Source organism: Lupinus angustifolius, unplaced genomic scaffold (assembly GCF_001865875.1).
Source record: "Lupinus angustifolius cultivar Tanjil unplaced genomic scaffold, LupAngTanjil_v1.0 Scaffold_21_2, whole genome shotgun sequence".
Lineage (NCBI taxonomy): Eukaryota > Viridiplantae > Streptophyta > Magnoliopsida > Fabales > Fabaceae > Lupinus > Lupinus angustifolius.
In genome coordinates this window covers 50,113-56,627 of record NW_017719544.1, presented here as the reverse complement: position 1 = coordinate 56,627, position 6,515 = coordinate 50,113, and positions in this window count along the sequence as shown.

The following is a 6,515-nucleotide window of genomic DNA, read 5'->3' as shown; positions in this document are numbered from 1 at the left end:
CTTGAGTCCTTGGCATGTTGAGTTATCTTTAAGCTTTCACAAAATCCTTGTTTTCATCAAAACATAGCCAATCTAATAGTGCTATCTTGACACTTTACACTTTCAATCTCTCCCTTTTTGATGATGACGAACTCCACACCAAATTTTGTTTTGATACATATCTTGAAGATGGTCATAGAATGTGTGGTTGTTGATTTCAAAGTTAAAGCGCATAGCTAGACAACGGAAGCTGAATATTATTTACAACCTGCACACATCAAACAACAAAGCAACCTTTCTCAACATTTTGACATTATCAAAAAGATAAACTAATGAATTTTGGTAAAAAGTAAGAAAAGTTATGAAATGAAATCAAACTGTAATTAATCAATTAATTTTGGGAATGTAATTAATCAACCAGTTGAAGGAAAAATTCAAGACGTGCGCATGTTGATAACATTTAATCGATTAAATGAATGAGTTAATTGATTAAACTAATAGAATATAGTAATTGGACAGATTTAATGGCATGGAAGGTTATACAAGAACTAATCAAGCATGAAATGATCAAGCATTTTTATTATAGCATTCAAAAAGCAGGCTCAATCAAACATAAGAGATGCATATAACCAATCATGATCAAGTACCATTAAACAAATATTCCTATATTTGATATAGATAAGCATATTATGTACGCAATTTAAAAACCAAAATAGTAACGATTTGAGTTCAAATGACATGCATATCAAGTCATAATAGTTCAGCAAAAGTAGATAGTTAGAGTAACAACCCAAAAAGCAAAGAGAAAAATATGTCTCAAAAGTACAAAGCCGTAAAAATCCTGAAAATTAGCCATATAGAAGAACTAAACCTAAGGCAACCTGGGATCTAAGGTCTTCTAATCTAGGGATGCGGAGGAAGGTCTCTGTCATTAGGAACTGTCAGACTACTATCAACCTGGATGGGGAATTTCAACTTTTCAAATTCTGCACCTCTCATTTTATGTCTCAGCAGTGTTCTGAACAAAGCTTCTCATAGCCTGATAGTGGTTATCAATGTAGGCGACCTGACGTTCCTCAAATTGCTCCAAGTCTGTATGGTAGGATTCTTCCAGAGACTGAAAATGTAGATCCATTCTATTATTCAGCCTTTGCTCCATGGCATCCAACTGAGCTAATCCGAAAGATGGTTCCTGCGGCGCGTTTCAAGTCGGCTCCCCCTGAGTTCCTGCATTAGGCTGATCTGTTCCAGCCTTATCCTCATCACTAAATAGATCCAAATCCACGGTAGTGTAATTCTCTTCGAATTGGTAAGTACTTCCATACTTGTAGATACCCATCTTGTGGATTAGGCTTTCACCAACAAGGTGATCTTTATCAGAAGTCTCCGTGATGATAGTGTTAGACATGTAATATACAGATAATCAATGATTCTCGAAATGAATATACTATAGGATAGCATCTTGGATTGTAAGGTAGAGACATTATACATGACCTTCAGGATTTCTTCAGGCCAATTAATCATAATATTTTCCTTAACAACATACATGAACTTCAAATCTTTCAGAGTAGGTTGTGCATGAAATGTGTTCCTCTAAACTAAAATGTAAGCTATCAGATAGTGAAGTAATCTATTCTCTACAGATAATTAACCAACTTTTGTTAGTTCTCCTTGGATATACAGATGGGACCTCTCAAACAAGATTTGTAAACCTCAGCAGCATCAAAATCCTTAAGCCATTCACAATCACCTAGGCTAGCACCATTAGTGGATAAACCACCCACATTCATAAAGATATCACTATCCATCTCAAATAAGTTTCCAGAAACCATGGGCCAATACTTGCCATCCTTATACAACCGAGTCTCCTGAAGTATGAGAGAGTAGTAAGGATCTCCACGGTCGTGCCTCACACTCAGATTTGAAGATAAAGCAATAGGAGGCCTACGAGTGCATGGAGCAGTTGTCTTGAACCTCTTTGAACATCCTCTTTTCATTTTTGAGTGAAAAACTATGAGTATATGAGAGGAGAAATGGAACCCATTTGTTTTCCCTTAAGGATCACGCGTATGCGGTTGAGCTAGCATGTCGTACTAGCTCTGATACCACTTATTAGGTATCAATGGACAGAACACACCTAGAAGGGGGGGGGGTTGAATAGGTGTCGCGGTTCCCAAATACCGCTTTTTGCACCAAAGCCCTATTCTGGAAAAACAGCTAGTTAATCGATTAAAGCACTGACTTAATCGATTAAGTTGCACAAAATAGACAGTTGTTGAATGGCTTGTCTACACAGCCACTCACTGATATTACAGAAATAATACAACATATATATTTGAACTGAATTTATCTTGATATGGCCGAGTTACAGTATTCAAAGATATCAACTAAAATAGGAAATTAAACAACTTTAAAATTAAAGAGATAAGGGTAAGTAAAAGCATGCAATAAGGATTTTTATCCTATTTCGTTTTGCAGTCCACGACAAAACTACATCCAGTCTTCCCCTTCCGATCTCGGGAGATTTTCTTCACTAAAATTGAAACGAATGTATATTAGATGCACACTTCCAATTATAATACCTTAGATGCTCTCTTCTTGAATTCCTAGAACCCATACCTTGGTTTGACTACTCCACTCACCTAGGAAAACCTTTCCTACGATCTAGCCCCAACCAAGAGTATGTTCTAAACTCAAGACCTCTAAGTCTTGGTGAAGACTCACTGAATCTCGTTGGTGGTAAGACACCAAGAAACGACTTTTCTTATCACAAAAATAACACAAAAACAGTATTATGAAGCACAATATGGCTCAAATATTACAATTAAAATCCAACTATAAACCCTATACAAATCTCACACATTAACAAGAATATGTATGAGTTTAGAATTATACAGAAACTTGTTATTTCTATCCTACGAAATCTCTAAAAGAAATGCAAGAATCATGCAAGATAAGATAGAATGATGAACATACTTAATCACATACAATTGGATGACATTTTAAATTCTAAGCATGATACTATCTCACTATCTCACATGCATTTCTCTTTGCCTATATGACATACAATGAGCACGAAAAATATGCAACTTAGCAATTCTAAAAATGAATGAATGAATGTTTTAAGCATGGTGTAAAAACACAGTTTATATAGAAAATCTGTTAGACACCCAATTAATCGATTAAGTGCCATTTTAATCGATTAACAAGTTGTTGAGAATAATTGAATTTTGTTTGTCAGTTATCTATTAAAACTGATTTCACGTTAAGCGATTAACACCTTGCTTAATTGATTAATTTGCATATTTTCAGCTAAGAGATTAAATGGTAAACCACCTATATGTTATGCTTATCAACTATACATGTTTAACCATTATGTTATACCTAAGATACACAAATTACATGTATGATTAATGCATGAACATATAATAATCTTGATGGCATGTCTCATGTAAATGATATGATTGATTTTAGGACTTGTGAGATTTGAATCTAGGTTTCCCTAACCTAGACTCAATAACTAAGACACATATCCAAGACTACTAATGATTAATCTATTTACGACTCTAGTCTAGACATGAAGCTCTTGAGTTCTTGACATGTTGATTTGTTGAGTTATCTTTAAGCTTTCACTAAATCCTTGTCTTCATCAAGACATAGGCAATATAATAGTGCTATCTTGACACTTTGCACTTTCAAAACACTTCGAATGTACTTAATATAATTTAGTAAATATAGTTGGGATTAAACTTCACATTCACTCTCAGTTCCCACTTTGATTCTTTATTTCATATCAATTAGAACAACTAGTCCAGATAAACACCTCAATATGACTAATTGCTAATGTCTTAGTCAATTAGTCACTTAGGATAGAAAAAACCTATGTATAGTGATTTTGATACACAAGAAGAATAAATATGACTTACAAAATCATGCCCCTATGTCTAGTGATTCAAGTATGTAAGTTGAGTAAAAGTGCAACACCTCAATTGTGCTAGCTGCCAATGTCTTGGTCTATGCTAGCATTTTATCATCACTAAGTCTATGTGTAGTAAATACAACGATAAAATTTAGATATACGAATCTTCAAACATGTCTCTATGTCTAGTAACACTTGCTATTCAGTTTGAGAGTTATAAAATCACAATATTAGTTCTATGTCTAGGTACTAAAAATTGACATGCATGCAATGACAAATAAAGCAAATCTATGTCTACCAAATGCAACATTTGTGTGTGATACAAGTTCATAATTATAAAAAATGGCTTAAGCAATTATTCTAAATTCATGGAAAAGTTTATCAATAATAAAGCATGCATTAAGTAAAGGGAAAACTCAAAATGGAAATGAACTTCTTGGGATATTATTGAATCAAAGATGGTTACATCAAGTTTATGCTACATTTAACCCCAACTAACATGTTCTTAGCTACTCATATCCATACAATTTAAGAATGATAGGGATAATACACTAATGGGATGGTAGAACCGTACACAATCGAGTAATGATTACCACTTATGATGCTTACACTTAGTTTCAATGAACTAAGTAAGCTATGTAAGATTGAGATGACAACTAAGAGGGGGGTGAATTAGTTGTTAAAACCTGTGACTGATTTTTCTGCACAATTCAAGAGTTAATAGCAACGAAAAAGTTATGTAGAAAAATAATCAAATAAATGTAAAGAGATCAAGGAAAAGAGAGTACACAGATGTTTTTAGACTGGTTCACCTTCTTGTCCACCGAAGGCTACGTCTAGTACTCTTGCAGTACAAGAGATTTCTTCACTAGATATTAAGAGTAGTAATAATAATTTCTCACCCCGAGATTCCCTTGTATCTTATTCACTCTCTAACACCTATATCACTCTTTGGAAAATACCCTTTCCAAGTGACTCTATCCCTTTTCTTATCACACCCTTGTGAAAGAAAGTAACTCAATACTTTGAATGAAGAAAACATTTAACAATGGCAATGAATTGCCTTTACTAGATTGTGAAGTTATAAACTCTTTCAATCCAATAACTCAATGTATACTTTAGTACTAATGCTCAGAAGGTTTAAATAACTTGCAATAAAACTTAAGGCAACTTTGAAAAACAAGTTCTGAAAGTTATGAACAAGTTGCACCAAGTTTAGAACAACTATTTCAGAAAATTGTAGTTTGTGTAAGTGATTTCAATCTGAGTTGTGTTATGTATTGTGTGTATATGAAATGAGTTTCAATGCCTTTATATAGACTTCTCAATCAACTAGAATACCTCTATGAAAAGGTAAGAATTGTTTGGAATGAAACCATTTCGTTTGGGTTGAAAACTGTGTGGTTTGAATATGAAAACTGGTGTAACAACTCTTAGTAATCGATGTAATCGATTACCCAACAAGTTTGTCCAACTGCGTAATTGATTTTTACAGACAATAATTGATTACTCAAAAGGTGTAATCGATTATCCAATTGTTCTGTCCAACTAGGTAATTATTTATCGTGTTGTGTAATCAGTTACTCACATGGTGTAATCGATTACCTTGATCAATTTTTTTTGGAAAACTCGTTTCTCACTCAATTAACCTGTTACTTAGTTATGATAACATGTTACTTAGTCACAGTAACCTATTACTTAGATCTAGTAACTTGTTACAAAATAGTTTGAAAATCGTTTTCATTTATACTTGTGATTATCAATTTTCTTTTAAAATACTTTTGAGCATTACTACTAAGTGTATAGTTCAGAGTATAAGGATAGAAGTACCTAAAGACTTAGATTCTAAATTCTTGAACCTTTATCTTTATTGTCTTCCTAAGTATTCTTCCTTTTCTTTTTTTGTGTGATGTTGGTGTATTCATGAAAACCTTGCCAAGGTTAGGAGCCAGATCTTCTTCACAATCTCCCCATATGTTATGATGACAAACCAATATCTTCTTGACAGTGTAGTTTTCTGAGAGTAGCATACTTTGTGATATTCTTGACTTGTCTTGAGTATGCTCCCCCTATTTTGTATGCTCCCCTTTGATTTGGAGTTATGTGCCTGAAATATTTTAAATAGAAAATACATTCTCCCAACTTTTCTCCTCCTTTTGACTTCATCACAAAGAAGAAAAGCCAAGAGTCCAACACAATATGGATATATAGCATAAAATATGTATATAACAAGCATAAAGGTAATCATAAAAGTGATATCACAGAGCAGAAAATTTAAAAGATGTTCAAACATTGTTTAAACCATAACCACAAAAACAACAAAAAAACAGCAAATTATTCACAATCATGCAACGTTACAAATACAATTCCTAGACAACACGAGATCTAAGATTCAGGTTCAGTGCTATTGTCATCAAGGTCCATGCTATTTATCTTATAAGAAAGACGTTGAAGCTTGAATTGGACTTGTTGATTCTGAGCGTGAAGAGCGTCCATCCGATTAGAGATGTAGCCTCGAAGAGATAATAACTCATCCATGATCATCTGATTGGTAGGCATGGGAACATATGAAGAAGACTCAACATGAAACTTAGAAATTTGTTGTTCAAGAGGGTTG